General features: G+C 66.3%; 1 protein-coding gene across 11 annotated transcripts in view; it reads right to left on the bottom strand.

Moving 5' to 3' along the window:
* Positions 1 to 10,692, bottom strand: part of RBFOX3 (RNA binding fox-1 homolog 3) — a 327,226-nt gene extending 316,534 nt beyond the window's left edge. Inside the window, exon 1 of one of the 11 annotated variants that reach the window (XM_070060201.1) lies at positions 10,345 to 10,692. The gene's annotated coding sequence lies outside the window, so the exon portion shown is untranslated. Of the gene's footprint in view, positions 1 to 8,526; positions 8,753 to 8,862; positions 8,992 to 9,092; positions 9,369 to 10,344 lie in introns of those variants that run through there. The other 10 variants (XM_070060198.1, XM_070060194.1, XM_070060193.1 and 7 more) reach the window with 10 other exon arrangements.
* Between the last annotated feature and the right edge of the window lie 8,203 nt (positions 10,693 to 18,895).

Raw genomic sequence — 18,895 nt, 5'->3', positions numbered from 1 at the left:
CAGACCAGGCTCTCGCCCTGCCTGTGAGCCCCACCGCGCCCCTCAGGACGCCCCCTTCCCCAGAGAGCGCCCCACGCGCCCCTCCCGCGAGAGCTGGCAGGTGCGGGAACTCCCTCTCCAACACACGCTAAGCCCCTCCCAGTGCCACCACGCGTGTGTGCCGTGATGGTGGCCAGCACGACTTCATCCCCCACAACACCACAGCAGCACCCCTCCCCACCCCCGCCCCGGGGGCTCAGGGCAGGCGGAGGGAGCCGCTGTCCTGCGGCCAGCTGTGCAAGCGCCGGTACACCCGTGTGTTCACGGGGCGAGTGCGTTCCCGGGTGTGCAAACACGCACCTCCATGGGTCCCGTGGCTAAGTCCCTGATGGCAGCAGAGCCCCCAGGAGCAGGACAATGGCAGCGCCCGCCCACCCGCCCGTCTGCAGCTCGCGTGTTGTGGCACTGCTGACGGGAGCCAGCAGGGCTGGGCAGCGCCTGGCGGCCAGCGAGGCCCCGGTCACAGCTGCGGAGGCCGCGCTGCATGGCTGTGACAAGGGAAAGATTTTTTTTCAAAAGGGAGAAAAATCCTAACTGGCCCTCGCAGCCCTCGGCACACATAATTGTAGTATCGGAGCTCACGCGCGCCCGGCGTGCGGGCTGCTGAGTGACGGCTGCCGCCACGGCCCCACGCCTCACGTGGCACCACTCCATCCCCATCACCGCAATCAGACCCGAGGGGTGGGGGCGGCGGAGGCGGCAGACGCATGGGACGCGGCGCGCTTGCAGGAACGTCGCGTCCCCCGCAGGCTCGGCGAGTGGCCGTGGGGGGGCCGCCGGTGCCAGCCTCCCGCCCCACAGATGCCACGCTGTCCTGGGGCAACGTGCAGACAGCAGGTGGGGGGCGGCCCCAGGGCCTGGCCACGCTGGGAAACAGCTCCCGGCGGGGGCACGCGGGGTCCCAGAGGCAGAGCTTGGGAGTGTCTCAGAGGAGAGCGTGCACACGCTCACATGACACACGTGTGCACATGCATGAGCAGGACTGCATGCACACATGCATGTACATGCTGCGCAGGAACACACTGCTCACATACAACACACATGTGCACAGGATTCACACGTGTGCATTTGTGCAAGCGCCACACAAGTGTGCAAACACGTGCACACACGCATGTGCAGGCATGCACTCTGCGTGCAGGATGGAGTCTCCGTTCTGACCCTCAAACATTCAGCTTTGTGGCTCCAGGGCTTCCAGACCAGGGGACAAAACCGCGTGCAAATGTGCCGTCTGCAGAGTCCCTGCCCCTCCCCCCATCGTGGGGGGGCACCCAGGGTCTTCAGGCCCTGGCTCCCACGGGGCTCACGTGAGCCAGGCCTTGGCAGTCCACCCTGGAACCTTCAAGCCCGCACCCGAGGGGAGCGGCCCGGCTCGGCCGCCTGAGTGGAGGGGACTGATTTATTCCCACCGTCCTCTCTCCTAACGACGCGGCTTTAATTGTCCATCAGACAGGGCAGGGAGGAGCCGTAAATCTTCCCCTGGCTGCTCCGGGCCCAGCTCTGCTTGACTGCCAGCCCCTCACCGCTTCCCGGCTCTGAGGGTGAAGGGGGTGGCGGGGAGGGGGCGCGGGAGCCGGAGACAGGCTGGGGAGGGGGACAGAGACAGCAGAGGGGTCCAGCAGGGAGGAGAGCCCCCACCCCGCTTACGCTGCTCCAGCCCGGGCGCTGCGGGGGAGGCAGAAGGCCGCAGAGGAGCCGCAGGCACCTGCCTCCCAGGCCCGGTTCTCAGGCAGACAAAGCGGCCCGGCCAGAGGGAGCCCACGAGGGGGGTGAGCGCCGTCCTGGTCCCCACTCGTCATCCGCCGGGGGCCAGGGCCTGTCTCCCGAGGTGTGTCTCAGTGACAGGGGGCCAGGGCCTGTCTCCCGGGGTGGGTCTCGGTGACAGGGGGCCAGGGCCTGTCTCCCAGGGTGTGTCTCGGTGACGGGGGCCGGGACCTGTCTCCCGGGGTGTGTCTCGGTGACGAGGGCCAGGGCCTGTCTCCCGGGGTGGGTCTCGATGACGGGGGGCCAGGGCCCGTCTCCCGGGGTATGTCTCGGTGACGAGGGACCAGGGCCTGTCTCCTGAGTGTGTCTCGGTGACAGGGGGCCAGGGCCTGTCTCCCGAGGTGTGTCTCAGTGACGGGGGCCAGGGCCTGTCTCCCGGGATGTGTCTCGGTGACGGGGGGCCGGGGCCTGCCCCCTGGGGTAGGTCTCGGTGTCTCGGTGACGGCGCAGGGCAGGCTGCATCGTGGGGCTTGGGCCTGGAAGTCAGCCCCGGGCTCCCGGGTGTGCGTTCCACCATCTGAGTGCACGCGACCCCCACCGTCCCCACGATCGCCCGAAGGCTGCCTCGTTTTCCTGCGCTCGTCACCTGAGGATCCACCCTCGGGCCGAAGCCTTCCAGGTCCGCTCCTGCGAGTTTTCTCCTTGGGATTTCGGTGGAACGATGCAGAGAGGTCGGGACACAGCCCGTCCCCGTGGCGACTCGTGGACATGTCTAAAGGGAGCCGGGGCTGCCCCTCGGCACAGAAACACCACTGCCATTACCCCCGTGTCCCGACGAGCCGGCTCTCCGGCAAGAGCTCAGTCCCCGCGGCAGAAACACGCATGCCACGAGCATGTTGCGTGTGAGCGTGGGCAAGCCAGCAGCAAACGCCGGTGGCTGTGACACTGTCCCCATGGGACCCAAGGGCAGAGTCCCATGCAGACGCTCGGTGCTCCCCCAACGCTCCCAGGAGGGCCCGTGTGCAGGGACCCCCAAAAGCTGACACCACCACCAGGGCATCCCAGGTGCCCCATCAACCACTTCTCCACCATCACCGAGAGGCACCAGCTGTCAACCCGTCAATCGGGACCCCCCAAGGCCCTAAAGCCCCCACGGCTGAGGTCGCCGGGGGTCACACAGGGGTCGACGATCACCCTGCCCTCCATGTCTCCGGCCTCTTCGGCTCGGAGGTCCCGCCCCCCAGGGCGGCACCCTCACGGGGCACCCGGCAATGCCATGAGTCCTGTCCCCAGCAGAGGGGAGGTGAGCCACGCGTTCCGGCCCAGCCTGTGCAGGAAACTCCTCCGGGCTCCGGCGCCCCCGCCTCGCCTGCCGGGGCCCCTCTGCCATGCCTGACAGTACCGTCGGTGGGGGCAGTCAGGACGCCAGGAAGACAGCACCCGCTTAACGCTTCATCCCAAAGGGTTTGCACTGACACCAACAACATCGCCACTCCGGAGGCAGGGCTGGGCAGAGCCGCACAGCCGGGGAGGGAAGCTGGGGGCGGCCGCGGACAGGCCCAGCGGGGTTGGGAAAGGCGGCTGCGAGCACGGGGCTCAACGCTTCCTCCGACCCTCCCGATCGTGGAAAACCCAGCTGGCCTTGCCCCCGACACCATCACCTATCGTCCAAGGCCCCTCCCCTTGCAGAAGCACAGAGGGCCCAGTCCCCTGTGGGTCCCTGGACATCCTGCCCAAGACAAGGAGGGTCCTCCCGCAGCCCCACCCCTGCCCTCCCAAGACCTGCCCGAACCCAGGCCCCCCGCGGTACGGCACCTGCCGTCCTAACTCTAGCGACAGACAGAAGGCACAGGGGAAGGCTCACGGCCACACCTCCAGCGTGCGTCCCTACCACACGCAGATCTGTGAGCCGATCCGCAGAGCAGCCCCACAGCCCGGCTGCATGCGCCGTGTGAGGTGGCCGGGAGTCCGCACCCCCTCGCCCACAGTGTGTCCTGCTGCAGCCACCAGCGGCCAGCTGGCCTCAAGCCGTCGCCACTGGCACCTACAGGCTGGGTCCTCCCGGGCACTCACACACAGCTCGGGTCTGCAGCAGGCTCCATTTCAACGTGTGTCCAGATGCCTGCGTTGTGGGGGTGATGGCGGGGTGCTTCTTACCATGACTGTGGATGGAGGGGTGGCCGAGACGCCAGGGAGCCCAGTACTCACAGGGACACGCGGAGAAGGACGGCTGAGACCAGACCTCCCAGCGCAAGGGAAGGCACCGAGGGCGTCGGCCCAGTGCCCAGGGGCCAGCAGGCGCCATGCACTGCACCAGCTGCCACCATGACGGACGGTTCTTTCTTCTCTGAACTCAAGGTGACGGCTGGCGTAGGGACAAAGACAATGCATGGCGATTGCACGCCAACTATTTTTTTAAAAGACTTATTTGTGTATTTGAAAGTCACAGTTACAGAGAGAGAGAGAGAGAGAGGTCTTCCATCCGTGGGTTCACTCCCCAATTGGCCGCAACAGCCGGAGCTGTGCCAATCCGAAGCCAGGAGCCTCCTCTGGGTCTTGCCTGCTGGTGCAGGGGCCCAAGCACTTGGGCATCTTCCACTGCTTTCCCAGGCCACAGCAGAGAGCTGGGTCGGAAGTGGAGCAGCCGGGACTAGAATCAGCGCCCATGTGGGATGCCGGTGCTGCAGGCGGCTGCTTTACCCGCTACGCCACAGCGCCGGCTCCAAGCATGCCAACTATTCAAAAGCCATCTGAACGCCTCCTTGCTGAGACAGAGGGTTCAAAATCTCTTCTTGCTACTGCCAAAAAAAAAAAAAAAAAAAGGCGGGCAGGGTCGGGTGAGGAGGACGAGGCTGGGCTGGCCCGGCTCTTACTTCAGAAGGTAAAGGTGAGTCTATGTCGAGGGGAGAGGCCTGTGAAAAATCCGTGTCACAGAGAAACTGCGCGGATTTCAGGACACTCTGCACCAAAAGAAACGGGTTGTAATTCCATGAACCTTCCGAAGTACGCGTGCGCACACAGACCCTGGAGCCCTCTTTAAATATTTATTCACTGCTGTTCTTATTTCAGGGAGGGAGGGGGGGAGGGAGAGAGGGAGGGAGAGAGAGATTGAGAGAAAGAGAGAGAGAGAGAGAGAGGGAGAGGGAGAGAGAGACTGCCCATCTGCTGGTTCACTCAAGTCCCACGGCAGCCAGATCTCATGCAGGCAGAAGCCGGGAGCCCAGAACTCCATGCGGTCGCCCACGTGGGTGCAGGGACCCAAGTCCTCAGGCCACAGCAGGAAGCTGGAGGCAGGAGCAGGGCTGGGACTCGAACCCAGGCCCTCTGATGGGAGGTGCCCGTCTGCCCCGGATGCTGCCCCGGATGCCACCCTGACCCCAGTCCTTGACAGTCCCAGAGAAGACAGGAGTCGTCTTCAGCTGAACCCAGCAGCGGAAGCTCTGGTTCTGGGAGGAGGAGAAACTCCTCAAGTTTAGTGGGATTCACTTCTCAGGGCACCCAAGTGCCTGCACCCTTTACATCTTTCTCCACATTGTATCCAACTTTATTTTTTAAGAGGTACTTATTTGAAAGAGTTAGAGAGAGAGAGAGAGAGAGAGGTCTTCCATCCACTGGTTCACTCCCCAGAGGGCCCCAGTGGTCAGAGCTAGACCAAGCTGAAGCCAGGAGCTCCATCCAGGTCTCCCACGTGGGTGCAGGAGCCCCAGCACTTGGGCCGTCCTCCACTGCCTTCCCAGGCCACAGCAGAGAGCTGGATCAGAAGTGGAACAGCCGGGACTCAAACCAGCGCACATAGGGGATGCCGGCGCTACAGGCTGGGCTTTAACCACAGCGCCGGCCCCCACATCCAACTTTTTTTTTTAACACAAGTAAGCTCAGTCCTTTGGCGTCGACTGAGGTCTCCATCTTCACACAAAAAGCCCCAGCGCCAAGAACAGCGCTTCTCTGTGGTCTCACGAGCCTGAAACACAACACAAGACCTGACCTCTGGCCTGACGTCCATGGGGTGGGGAGCAGAAGGACCCAGACCCCAGAGAGCCCCCCCCTGGCCACGCCCAACCCTCGACCTCAACTGGCATCACAAAGAGGCGCTGGTGAGCAGGGCGCGGAACTCTGACCGTGCCCTAGGTCTAGGCAGTGCGCGACCCCCACAACGGTATCGGCAGCCCCACGGGACAGAAGCCAGCCTGGACAGCTGGCCTGCTTTGTGTCTGCTTTGAGAATTGAGAACTAAAGGCCCAGAGGACAGAGGATCGTCCTTGCCTGGTACAAAAGACACGCGCGTGGTCTCATCCCAGCCCCCGAGAAGACACGCGAGGAACCCCGCAGGATCTGTGGGGACGCAGGTGTCCGTGCACAGGCAGAGCGCTGGCCTGCAAGCCGACTGCTTTCTAGAGGGGCCAAGGCAGTCTCCCCTGCCCACCTGCCCCTCCGACCCGGCCCACCCTGCTGCAGGGAGCAGACGGCTGGGCAAGAGCTCCGCACACGACGCCCATGGCTGGGCACAGAGCAGCCGCCTCCCCGGCGTCTGTCCCCCGTCCCAAGTCCTGGGGAGATGCGCTCAGAGCAGCCACTGCACACAACACCATGGGCAGTGTCCAGCTGGGGACGTGACTCTCCGGCTGGGGTCGCGTGTGCCAGCCCTAAATGACGAAGCCTCAACAGATACGGAGCGGTGACGAGACAGCGCCCACTAGGCAGCCCCCAGCGTGGGCTGAGGTCACGGTCACGGCTCAGCCCTCCGTGGGCTCAGCCAGAACCCCACCCACGCTGCACAGGAGGGGGCGCGGCTTCTGTTCTGGGGCTGCCTCCCCCCTCACAGCCTCTGACGTCACCGTCGACTCCCAGTGTTTCAGTGGAAGGCGGGGTGGGAGGGGGCCTGGCAGGGACTCCAGGGCAGGCGGAGGTTGGGATCCACCTTCCCCCACTGGCCTTCCAGGATCCAGAGAACGGGAAAAGCCAGGAGGGGTCTCCTCCCGGGGAGGGCGAGGACGAGAGCCGGGCTCTGGCTCCCAGCACCGCACTCACCCTGTGCTCTCTGCTCCCCACGCCCGCCACCGCTGCGGCTCACACAGCCACACCAGGGAGCGCTCAGTGGCTGCTCAGTGCCGTCCCTCGTGGCGGCTCCCCCTGCCCCGCACTTCGCCAAACGCCAGGGCGGGCCCCGGGCTGCCGGAGCAGACGCTTTCCAAGAAAGTCAGACTCATGCCCTGATCCTTCCATTAGCTTCCAGGCGCCGCAGAAGGTGTGACACAGCGAGCCCCGGGTGTCTGTTTCCAGCCGGGTGGTTCTGGGTGACGGGGCTCCCCAGCCCACAACTGCACCCCCATTACACGCATCACCCCACGGTGCTCCGAGAGCCGGCCCCAAGGCGCACAGGAGGAGCCCACAGACTCGGCACCCACACCTCTCATCAGGTGGAGGAGACGGCGGGGAGGGGAGGAGACACGGGTGGACGCGCCTCGGGGGGCTGCAGCAGCTAGAAGTTCACAAACACCAGGAGGCGGCGGCAGACTGGGCGTTTCGGGGGCCGGGGAAGAGCCCCGCGGCGCTGGGAGAGAACGTGGGGAGACCCCGCAGGGCCAGGGCCAGCTGCAGGCGGGGACTGGGGCGAGGCAGCCCCCAGGAGCACCACTGCTGCGGGGGGGGGGGGTTCATCATGGCTTTCCCCTTCACTCGTTTGAAAACACAGACTCCCTGGCCCACGTCACCTGCGAGTCAGGTTCCATTTGTTTTCATAACAGAGCATCAGGCAGGAGGGTGGAGACAACGCGAGTGACACCCACGGACACTGCAGGGGCATCGCGGGCCCAGGAGGAAGGCCCACACCGCAGCGCGGCCTGGCACTCCCGGTCCCCACGGCCCCGCCAGGCACCGCCCCTGGCACTCCAGGTGGGACAGGCGCCCCAGACGCACATCCCCCTGATCCCACAAGCACGAGGCAAAGGCCGCTGGGTGCAGGCAGAGGGGGAGGGGCAAACCCACCAGGCTCTGGGGCCTTGGGCACGAGGCACCTCTGCCCGGTACCAGCACAGGAAAGGAGCTGGAGGGGGCGCGGGTGCTGGCTCGGGAGAGCCGCCTGCAGGGAGCGGCAGACAGAGCCAACAAGGTGGCCAGGATGGCCAGGTAGGGATGGCCTTGTCTCCCACCACTGTCTGCTTCCCCCTCGCCCAGAACCAGCGAGCGCAAAGATCCGGCCGCTTCACCCCTGCTCAGGGCTGAGGGAGCCGCAGGGACCAGACCGTGGAACCTGCCCCGGAGGCCTCCTTGCAGTGGTCACCTGCCCCTCCCGCTGGCCCTGGGCCTCCCTGGCGCGGAGGGCGCCCCGGGAGCCCTCGCCTTCCTCCCCCGCAGCGCCCCCAGCGGCCCCAGGACCGTGCGGGAGGCGCCGGGGTCGGCCCCCAGCCCTGGCTGACTGCTGCCGCCCCCGCCCGAGGGTCCGCCATCCGCCGGGCCCCGCCGCGGCTCCAGCGGCGCTCACTGGGCCGGCGGGGAGCGCTGGAGGCCAAGGCCCAGCGAAGTGAGGACCCCCAGCTCCTGCAGGCGACCCACCGCCCGGGGCGGACCGGACTCTGCAGGCCCCCTGCGGAGGGCGGGTCACAGCGGTCCCACGGCGGACGGTACAGCTGTTAGCACTGGGCAACTCCGGAGAACGCCAGCGGCTTGGGCGCCAGCAGCCCCCGGGCCCCGCGCAAGCCCTGGCCTCAGCCCGCGGCCGCCTCCCCGACAGCTGCGAACCCCGGCGGGCCTGCCCCGCTCCCAGCCCCGCCGGCGACCCCGCCTCACCCGTCCCGGCGCCCTGCCGGGGTCGTCCCTGGAGCTCCCGGCCGGCAGAAGACGGGTTAAGCCTGCTCCCAGGAGCGCGCGGCGAGCCGGGCGCCCACGCAGGGAGGCCTCCGGTCCCCGGGGAGGGGCGGGGGTGGCAGCCTCGTCCCCGCCGCAGAAGGGAGTGCCTCGCCCGCCGCGGGCGGGGAGGGGGTGCGCGGGGCTCGGCCGGACCCCGGGGAGGCGCCCCCTGCCCCTCTGCGGCCTCGGGGCGCCCCCGGCCGCCCGCGCCCGGCTTGCGTCAGGCGGCGCTTTCGCTACAACTTTTCTCCCCCCTGCCTCCCCATTTCCGCTCACCTGGAGGGTCTGGTTTTAATTAGTGGAATATCCCCCGCGAACAGCGCAGCCTAATTAAGACGTCCGCGCCGCGCCGCGCCGCGCCGCGCTGCGCAGTAACCAGCAGCTTCCGCGGCAACGCTCACTTTCTTCGCTGGTTTTTTTTTTTTTTTTTCTCCAGACAAGTAAAATCAAAGCCGGCCTCCGGAGGAAAGACCCCGCGACCCGGCCCCGCTCAGCGCGCCGCCTACCTGCTCCGAGCGCGGCGCTGGGGGCTCCAGGTGCGCGCCCAGAGCGCCCCCGAGCCCCGCCGGCAGGACACCAGCGACCCCGCGCGCCGCGAGCCGGCGCAGGGAGGGCCTGGGCCGGCGTTGGGTCCCGTCGGTGCCTGTCTCTCTGCCTCCACCGCGGCGCCCCTCTAAAAAGTGACCGTTGAAGAATCAACCGAGCCCCCCGCCCCCCACGCCAAGCTGGGAAGGCCGGGGAAGCAGCTGCGGCGTCCGCGAATCTCCCCGCACCACCCCCGCCCGTGCTCTCCGTGCGCGTCCCACCCCCGCCCCACGTGAGTCCCGGAATCCCAGGGCCGCTCCGAGACCGGACGGAGCCCCGATGCGGGACGCCGCGCCCTCGTCCCCACACCGACTGGGGGCGAGCCTCGGGCGGCGGGGTCGCTGCGGGGCTCCGCGCCCGGGGTGGGGAGGCTGCGCCCCAGGGCCCCCAGAGGACCGTGGGCCTCTCCGGAGGGCCGAGCCTCGCCGCCTCCCCGGACCACAGGGGCAGAAAGTTAGGGCCAGGGCTGTGCCCGGCCACCCGGCGCCGCTTCCCCGGCCGGGCTGGGCCTCCCTGGGGGCGGCCAAAGCTCCGAAGAAGCAGCCGCTGCTCCCTCCCGGGCCTCTCCAACAACGCTCCGAGACGGCCGGGGGCGCCCCCGGGAGGGCCCCGCGCACGCCCCGGCACTGCGTGGGAGCCCCTTCCTCCCAGCAACTCCTTGGGGTCTTCAACCCCTCCCTCCAGCGGCCCTCCCCTCAAAGAGCCCCGCAGGGCGTCTGTGGCCTGGATGCCTCGCGGGAAGCACGCGACACCACTGCGGGGTCCCGGCCCCCGCGCTGCCGCCCGCGCGGGCTCCGGCCGCCTCCCCGGGATCTCCGCCCGCCTCGGCCTCCCCCGCCGGGAGTTCCCCGCGCCGGGCATTGTGCCGCCGCCGCCGCCGCCACGGCCACGCAGCGCGCGGGACTCCCCGGCGTCTCCAAGGAGCCGGATCCCGGGGCCTTCCCACTCACCAGATCGGACCCCGTCCCCGGAGGAGCTACGGGAACCCCGACCCCGCGAGGGGATCCCTGACCCCGAGGGCGCCACCCCTCCCCGAGCGCCCTCGCCAGCCCCGCCTCCCGCCGCGGGGTCCCAGGCGCCCCTCCCCGGGCCGTGCCCCCACCCCCAACCCGCTCCCGGCCGTGGTAATGACCGCCGCAGGGCGAGGCGGGCGGCGCGGGCTGGGGTACTCACGGGCTCAGCGGTCCCCGCGGCAGGTGACGGGGGCCCGGCGGCCATGCCCCGGCTGCATCCCGGCCGCCGAGCGGGCTGCGGCGTCCCGGGGCCGCACGGGCACCGGCGAGCCGGCGGCGAGGGGCGCGCGAGGCCGGGCTCGGGCGGCGGCGGCGGCCGCGTCTCCTCCGACCACGCGAGCTGCTGGGGCCCGGGCCGTGGCCGCTGTCCGAGGAGGTTCCGCCGGCCCCGGAGCAGCCCCCAGGCTCGGCGCTCCGCTCTCGCTCTACCCTCGCCGCCTCCTCTCTCTGTGTGTCTCTCTCCCCCCTCTCCCTTCTCTCCCTCCTCTCTCTCTCTCTCTCTCTCTCTCTCTCTCTCTCTCTCTCTCGTTCCTCTGGCTCGCTCGGCTGGAGCTGGAGCGAGGAGGCAGCTGGGAGCACGCGGCGGCGGCGGGGGCTCGGGCAGAGCGCGCGGCGCGCGGCGAGGGAGGGGGCTCGGCGGTCGCGCGGCCGGGGAGGGCGGCGGGATGGGTAGCGCCGCGGCCCCCGTGAGGCCTCCTCCTGCGGCCCCCAGCCCCCGGCGCCAGCCCCGCGAGGCAGGTGGGCCGAAGGGAGAGCGACGCGCCGGAGGACCCTGGAGCCCGGCGTCGCCTTGGGGGCCGCCAACGCCGGCGGTGGCCCTTGCCCAGACACTGGCCTGCGCCCCGGGGGTCCCTAGAAACCGGAGGAGGTCTCAGGGCAGTGGAGGTGAGTCCCCTCCCTCCAAGCTCCCTGGGCAGGGCTGTGTGCCCCCCCCCCGCCCCCACCGGCCTTTCTAGGCATCAGCAGAGAAGGAAGCCCCCAGGCCTTGATCACCCAGGGCCTTGGTCTAGACAGGCGTTGTCATGCCCAGGCCGGAGAGCAGGGGCGGTGGGAGAGGAGCTTAGCCATGGTGTGTGTGGCCACTGCCAGCACCCCCCAGCCTGGGGCACGGGAGCCCGCTGTGGGGGCTGAGAGGGTCTCTCTTCTTGCGTGAAGGACAAGAGGAGGGGGTCCTGGGCCTGGAGACTCAGGGGGCGGTGGGGTCAGCCGGCTGTGGTTCCCAGGCGAGCGAAGCAGCACAAACGGGGTGCCCGGGCTATTTCTAGTCTAAAAACAGACGAGGAGGGGTGTGGGGGTTAGACCCCCCCCCACCTGCAACACCAGCATCCCGTGTGGCGCTGGTTCACGTCCAAGCTGCTCCGCTTCCGATCCAATCCATGCTCATCAGCCTGGGAGAGCACAGTGGGGTGTCCAGTCCTTGGGCCCCTGCCACCCACGTGGGGGACCCGGATGGAGCTCCTGGCTCCTGGCTTTGGCCTGGCCCAGCCCCAGCTGTTGGAGAGCGAACCAGTGGATGGAAGACCTCTCTAACTACTGTCAAATAAATAGATGCATCTTTAAATATACACAAATGAGGAGCCCGTGGCCAGGCTGCAGGACCCTGTGGGTCCCCCCTCGCTCCCACTGTGCTGCCGGGCTGTGCGGTGCAGAGGCCACGCACGCCCTGGATTGAGAGAGTGCAGTGGGGGGCAGGGGCCCAGCGGCCGGCTGTCTGCCCTGCAGAGCGAGAGCAGAGTGTCCAAGACAAGTGGCTGCCGCCCTCTTACTCGCTTCCCGCCTCTCATTTCTGGCCCTTGGGCCTGTCTGGGTTGTCCTGTCTTGGCCGGTGGGACTCCAGGTAAGCCGCCCGGCCCTGGAGCTGAACGCCAGATAAACGCCTTGTCACCGAGAGCCACAGCTGCTCAGCCTCCCCGGCCCTGCTCCACAGCCCTGACGCCCTCGGTCCCTCTAGCCTGGCCTCCCCCTCAGCGGCGGGACCCACCTGCCGCTCACCTGCCTCCCTGTGCCGACAGCACCGCCTGTCGCTCCTGCTTGTGCTGGGCCACATGTGTTCTCCCGGGGGGAGGGGGGTTGCTTTCTCTGTGGTCCATGCTCTTGCCAGTTCTGTGTGTGCCGGTGATGTTCGGGGACGCTTGCCTGGCCGAGCCGTGAGCACCGAGGAGAAACACGGCCAAGTGTAGGCCCTTGGGCTTCACTGCCCTGCGTGGTTCTGGGAGAGCCCTGGAGGGCAGCACCACGTCCGATTCGCACACAGCAGGCCCACCCATATGCCCTGCGTGCGCACCTACAGTGTGTCTGAGGTAGGGAGTGGGGGGGCTATGCCCCGGACCCCAGCAGCCGCGGCCTGGGGCTCTGGCTGAGAAAGGCTGCCAGGGACACGGTGCAGGTCCACGGAGCACCAGGGGGTGCATCTGAGTGAATTCTTTTTTAAGATTTTATTTATTTCAGAGGCAGAGTTACAGAGAGAGAGAGAGAGAGAGAGAGAGAGAGAGAGAGGTCTTCCATTCACTGGTTCACTCCCCAAATAGCCACAATGGCCAGAGCTGCGCCGATGCAAAGCCAGGAGCCAGGTCTGGGGGCGGGAGTCCAAGCACCTGGGCCGTCATCCACTGCTTCCCCAGGCGCGTGGGCAGGAAGCTGGATCAGAAGAGGAGCAGCCAGGACTCTAACCAGCACCCATGTGGGATGCCCACGCTGCGACGGAGGCTCAGCCAATACGTCACAGCGCCGGCCCCCGGGGCAGCCTTTTAAAACCTCTGACTTGGAAACTTCTCTTTAAAATTGGTAGCCAGGGAGGAACTGGGAACAGCCCATCGCGATGAGCACTGGGAACGGAACAAAGGCGGACGTGGCTGGGGGCTGGGACCGCCTCTGAGCACCGCTCGCTGCACAGGCTCCCGAACCCGCGCCAGCCGCAGAAGGTGCGATCCCGGAGAATCGGAGCAGCCGATCAGACAACCGCAGCCACGCTTCCTGCGGGACATGGAGGTGTGGACGCCGGCCGGCAGCGCTGAGCCCCAGTCCAGCAGAGGGCGGCTGAGAACCGGGCCTGGATGGAGGGTTATTCCCTGGACAGCAGAGAGGCTCTGCAGCCTGCTCGGGGAGCGCCCCCCGCCCCGTGGCAGCAGCAACCTGACCCGTACCCTCCAGGCGAGTGACCAGCACCGAGGGAAACCCCGAAGCGCAGAGGGCCCCGGCGTGCGATGGTGCGGAGCCAGTCGGCACTCAGCAGAGGCCGCGCTTTGCCTTGGGTCTCCTCTGTCTCCTCCCTGGCTGGCGGCGAGCGGCTGCTCCCCCCGGTGCCCCGGGCACGGTGGGCTTTGCTCTGTGATCTGGCTCGGCCGTGGGCGAGCGGAGTGTTCAAGTGCGCGCGGTGCTCGGGGCCAGCTGTGGTGCTCCCCACGCTACACAGGTGCATTTTTTTCTTTTTTCTTTCTTTTCTGAGATTTATTTGTTTGTTTGAAAGGCAGAGTTACAGACAGAGAGGGGGAGACAGAGAGAGCCCTTCCATCCGTTGGCTCACTCCGCAGATGACCACAACGGCTGGGGCTGGGCCTGGCTGACACCAGGAGCCAGGAATTCCATCCCGGTCTCCCACGTGGGTGCAGGGCCCAAGCGCTTGGGCCATCGTCCACTGCCTTCCCGGGTGCATTAGCAGGAAGCCGGATGGGAAATGGAGCAGCCGGGGCTCCACCAGGAGCTCATACAGGATGCCTCAGCCGGCTGCGCCACAACACAGGTCCCTGTAGATGCTTTTTCCAGGACACAACCCTGCCACAGCCGCAGAAGTCCCAAGTCCAGGCACATCTGTGTAGCTCCGAGTCGGCCGCCCGGGCCCCGCCCACTGCTTGGAGCCTGCAGTCCACTCCCCAGGCCCTCACCTTCCAAGTGAGCAGACGCCAAGCCCTGAGGCCAGCCTGTAAGAGGTGGGCCACCAGAACGAGCGTGCGGAGGAGCGGGAACTCAGGAGTGAGGCCTCGGGCAGGAAGGAGAAGTGACCAGAAATAGCCGCGTTTAATCCCCTCCGCAGATCACAGGGGCACGGCGTCCAAACCGCGGGCAGGATGCTATTTTAGGGAGAGCGTCCAGAGAACAAAAGACTGGGAAATTAAAAGCAGGAGAACGGAATTTTTTTACGAAGAATCTCAGCAGACAAAAGTGAGGGCAGGGCCGAGAGGGGGAGCAAGGAGGGGGATGAGCCCGGCAGCCTCGCCAGGGCCCCCTCCCCCACGTGGGGGAGGGAGACGAGGGGGTTGCGATCCCTGGCTACTTGATTCAGGAAATTTTCCTAGAAACTGGTTTCCAAATTCTCCACACCGTGGGTGGCAATTAATCCACGTTATCAGGACAAAAAGTTGTCCATAAACGGCTCCGGGGTCCCAGCCGCAGCAGAGCCTCCGAAACACAGAGGCAAGCGGCTTCCGGCCGAGGCCCTCACTTGGCCCAAATCACAGCCCTGTGTGAGCTGAGAACAGAGACGCTTGCTGGGACAGGGTCTCAAAAACAAAGAGAAGAGAAGAGAAGAGAAAACCCCACTGTTTCCCATGCACCGTTTCTCAGCCGCTTCAGGATGCGTTCCAGCAAAACAAGGGAGTAAAACATGAAACCATGACGGGGATGGGCACCACGGCCAGGAAGAGCCGCAGGGTGGGAAAGACGGGAAATGGGAGGGGGGGGCGCCGTGTGGCCAGCAAGAGGTCACGGGACCAGATTCCAGCAGGGTGGCCACACGTCCAGCTGCCCAGTGTGCAGATGTGCTGAGGGCTGTCGTCACCGAAATACCCCTGCCTTCACAGGGCCCCTTCCTGCATTCCTCTCTGGGTACAGCCACCAGTACAGGCTGCAGCCCCCGTCCCACCCCTCAGAAGTATGCTTTCTTAGAAGGCTGATGGGTCAAACAAGCCACCAGGCACCCCGGCTGGGGCCGTCCATCCCCAGGGACCCCCTGTGCCTTGCTCATTGTCCCTCCAAGGGCTCTCGTTGCTGTCTGTCCGCCGAGGTCCATGGCTGCCTCCATCTGAGAGCCGTAGCCCAAAGCAACCCCGGACAGAAAGACCCCAGCCCCCAGCCCGGGTTTTCTCTTGGCCACTGTGCTCCTGCGCTTGCGTGGAAGTTGATGATGACACGGCAGTAAACTACGCAGGGAAAACAAAATGGAGGGGCTGCTCTCCCCATGTCCATCCTGAGTGCCCTGGTTAGCCCCATAGATGACCAGTCCTGTGGGCTTTGGAGGCCTTGTCTTAGTGCCCGTGCCTGGTCTTTGAACCCAAAGGAGTGAATTATAGGATGACCTAATGCAGTCATAATCTTGGGGCCGGCTCCATGGCACAGAAGGTTAGTTCACTGCCTGCAGCAGCTGCATTCCATATGGGCACCGGTTCAAGTCCCGGTTCCTCCAATTCCAATCCAGCTTCCTGCTGATGCACCTGGGAAGGCAATGGAAGATGACCCAAGTGCTTGGATCCCTGTACTCATGTAGAAGACCCAGAAGAAGCTCTGGGCTCCTGGCTTCAGCCTGGCCCAGCCCAGTCATTGTGGCCATTGAGGAAGTGAACCAGCAGATGGAGATCTCTCTCTCTCTCTCTCTCTCTCTCTCTCTCTCTCTGTCTCCCCCCTCACCCTCGCCCTCGCCCTCTCTCTCATGCACACACACACACCTCCAAGCGTACCTTGAAAGATCTATGGGAAAATGGAATGAAAAAATGAGTTTATTCTTGTGCCAAAAAAAATTTGAAATCCACGCGCAGTGTGTTCCATATCATGCTTTCCCGTGACTTTTTACTTCTTTGACAGAGGGACGAGATCTTCCATCTGCTCCTGTAGTCCCCAAATGCCCCCAACAGCTGGAGCTGCGCCAGGCCGGGCTTGGGCTGGGGCCAGGAGCCGAGAACGCCATCCAGGTCTCCCACATGGATGGCAGGAGCCCAACTACCTAAGCCATCACCTGCTGCCTCCCAGGGCCCGCATCAGCCAGAAGCTGGAGTCAGGCGCAGGGCTGGGACTCGACCCCCGGCTCTCCAGTACGGGGCGAGGGGGTCCCAGCAGTGTCCAAACCCCCTGCCCTCCCACCACTTTTTAAAGTCCCCCTCATTTGCTTGGATTTCAAGATATCTTTGCAACAAAATACACCTGCTTTGTCCTTCCATGTCCGCGATGACCAGGAATGCCAGTCTCCCCCCAGATGCCCTGGCCTGCCGCCCGTCGTGCGCAGCCAGTGTCTCCCCCTGGGCTATAGTCTCCCGCAGGACACCGTGGAGACTGTCCCGTCCCCTGGCTGAGAGCCCCGTGGCTGGTGGTCTCCCGTTTCCCCCGGAAGCCGGCGTCTTCCTCGGAGCAGCTCCCCGCCGGCACAGCTCCCAGCCCGCTCTCCCCCGCCTGCTGCCATCAAACCCTCCCCCGACTTCTGTCTCCACCCAGCACCCGCTCGCCGCCTCCTCGCCCGTCTTTCTGCTCCGGGGGTCCCAGCCACCTGCTTTAGGGACTGGCCCTGGGTGCTGCTCCTGCCCCACTCCCTGCCTTCCCCAGTCACAAAGCGCTCCCACCTCCATAGCAACACGTGCCTGACAGCCACGGACACGCTCCCCGGGGTCACCACGAGCAGCCCCACCGCCCAACAGCCCCCACTCCCTTCCTAGGAGCTTGTTCCTTGCCCTCCCTCTGTATGGGCGCCGTCCCGCACCCGTCGTGTCCAAGGCCAGCACTCGACGCTTCCATTGCTCCGCGGCCTGGGACTCCAGCGCCAGCCTCGCCCCACCCCTTCCCGATCTCCTCCTTGTGTTCTCACCCCCCCACACCCTGGGCTACAGGGCCGGGCACCATCCCCGGGCAGCAGCTAAGAGGTCGCGTGGCGCAGTGCCCCCACACCACAGTGACAAAAACGAGACCCGGGACATTGCAGGCCTTTGGCTGTGGCTCCAGCCCGGGGAGCCAGCCTCAGACGCTGCCCGCGGAGCCTGCTGGGCCTACCGGGTGCCCTCTCACCTGCACGCAGGGCGGCCGGCAGGTGCAGCAGCGGCGCAGCGCACGCCTGCCCCGGCTCGAGGCTTCCTTCCAGAGCGCATTTCGGTCTCGGCTCTGACATTTACAGCGGCCCGTCGCCCCCCCCCCCCCGCGAGGAGGCGAAATGCCAGCTGCAGGTCCAGGCAGCTCGGGGTCCGAGAACCCAGCCCCCCACCCCTCTCCCCGGGCTGCTGCCAAACGTGCCCCAGGAAAGGTCCACGGAGGGTCCCTGAGCCCCCGTCCACCCTGATCACTGCCGGGGGGGTGACTTGAGCCCAGAGCCTCCCAAGACCGGAGCCGCAACTCCGCCCCCCCCCCCCCAGCACAAGGCCTGGGCCCCCTTCCCCATCCTCTCAGCCCAGCTGGCTTTGAGTGGGACACGCGCCATGTCTTGGCGGCTCAGCCTGTGACTGCACAATAATACCCACCCGGAAAACAAATTAAACAGGAGAACCGCATCCCAGCCTTGTGCACGCAGGCAGAGCGGTGTCAGATTGCTAGGCAACCCCAGGAGGCGCTGGGGGAGGGGGCTGCGTCGCGCTTGCCCCCCCCCCCAGAGCAGCTCTTGGCCCTTTTGTGCGGATGTGCCCGGCCGCATCCCAGCAAAAGTCACAGAGGGAAGGGAGCCGGGGCTGAGCGCGCCGAGGGAGCCATGTCCGTGTGCGCACATGGATTTTCTCGGGCACGGAGAAGAGACGGGCGCCCACGTGACGAGAAACATCTGGAAGCGCCTGGAAAATCAATCTGAACTCTGTTTCCCAAGCCCCAGGTGTTTGGAATTGTGTGGGTGAAACGTCTACATCCTAATAGACTCCTGCCCACCCCACCCCCATTTCCTGCATCTCCCGGCCAGAGGCAGGTGTAAAGGAGGCTTCCCCGAGGGAGGGGGCAGGAGGAGGGGGCCCTGGGGGAGGAAGGGAAGGGGGGAGGTGCGCAGGGAGCAGGGGAGCAGAGCTGGGAGGCAGTGGCGCCCAGCGAGGGAGAAGGAGGCAGGACAGGTGTCCTGCGGGGCTGTGCAGGCCTGCGTCCCGTCCCAGGGTCTCTGGAGGTTTGCACCTTGACCGCAGCGGGCGATGGGGTGCGGCAGGTTAAGCCGCTTCTTGCAACGCCTGCATCCCAGATCAGAGGGCCTGGGTTCGAGTCCCGCCGCTCCACTTCCAATCCAGCTCCCTGCTAACACATCTGGGGAGTCAGCAGGTGATGGCTCAAGAGCTCGGGCCCCTGCACCCACCTGGGAGACCCGGATGGAGCTCCTGGCTCCTGGCTCCTGGCTCCTGGCTCCTGGCTCCTGGCTTCGGCTTGGCCCAGCCCCAGCCGCTGTGGCCGTTTGGAGAGCAAACCATGGCTCGACACGGTGGCTGCAGCCAACAGCCTGGTGCAACGCAGTCGCAGCCCGAGGGCCAGAGCTGCAAACAGCACTAGTGGGAGCCCAGCCCTGACTCACGGGCCCCGGCAGCTCCCCAGATGGCACCCCAGCCACAGCATGCACGCGGGGCCACCGCCACTGGCCGCCGTGAAGCTTGTCCCAGCTTCCCCACCTCCCTCCCGGGTCAGCTTTCAGCCACATCAGCCTGGCCCCCGGCTGCACCCCGAGGTGGACATCACCCACCAAAGGCTGAATCCAAGCCCGCGGGAAGCCCCTGTGGGGAAGGGGACCAAGCCCGAGGCCCTGCCCACCAGGGACACAAGTAAGGGCCCGTGTGGATCCACAC

This window comes from Oryctolagus cuniculus, chromosome 17, assembly GCF_964237555.1.
Source record: "Oryctolagus cuniculus chromosome 17, mOryCun1.1, whole genome shotgun sequence".
NCBI lineage: Eukaryota > Metazoa > Chordata > Mammalia > Lagomorpha > Leporidae > Oryctolagus > Oryctolagus cuniculus.
Note: the sequence above shows the minus strand (reverse complement) of the source record. Positions and strands in the feature narration are given on the sequence as shown.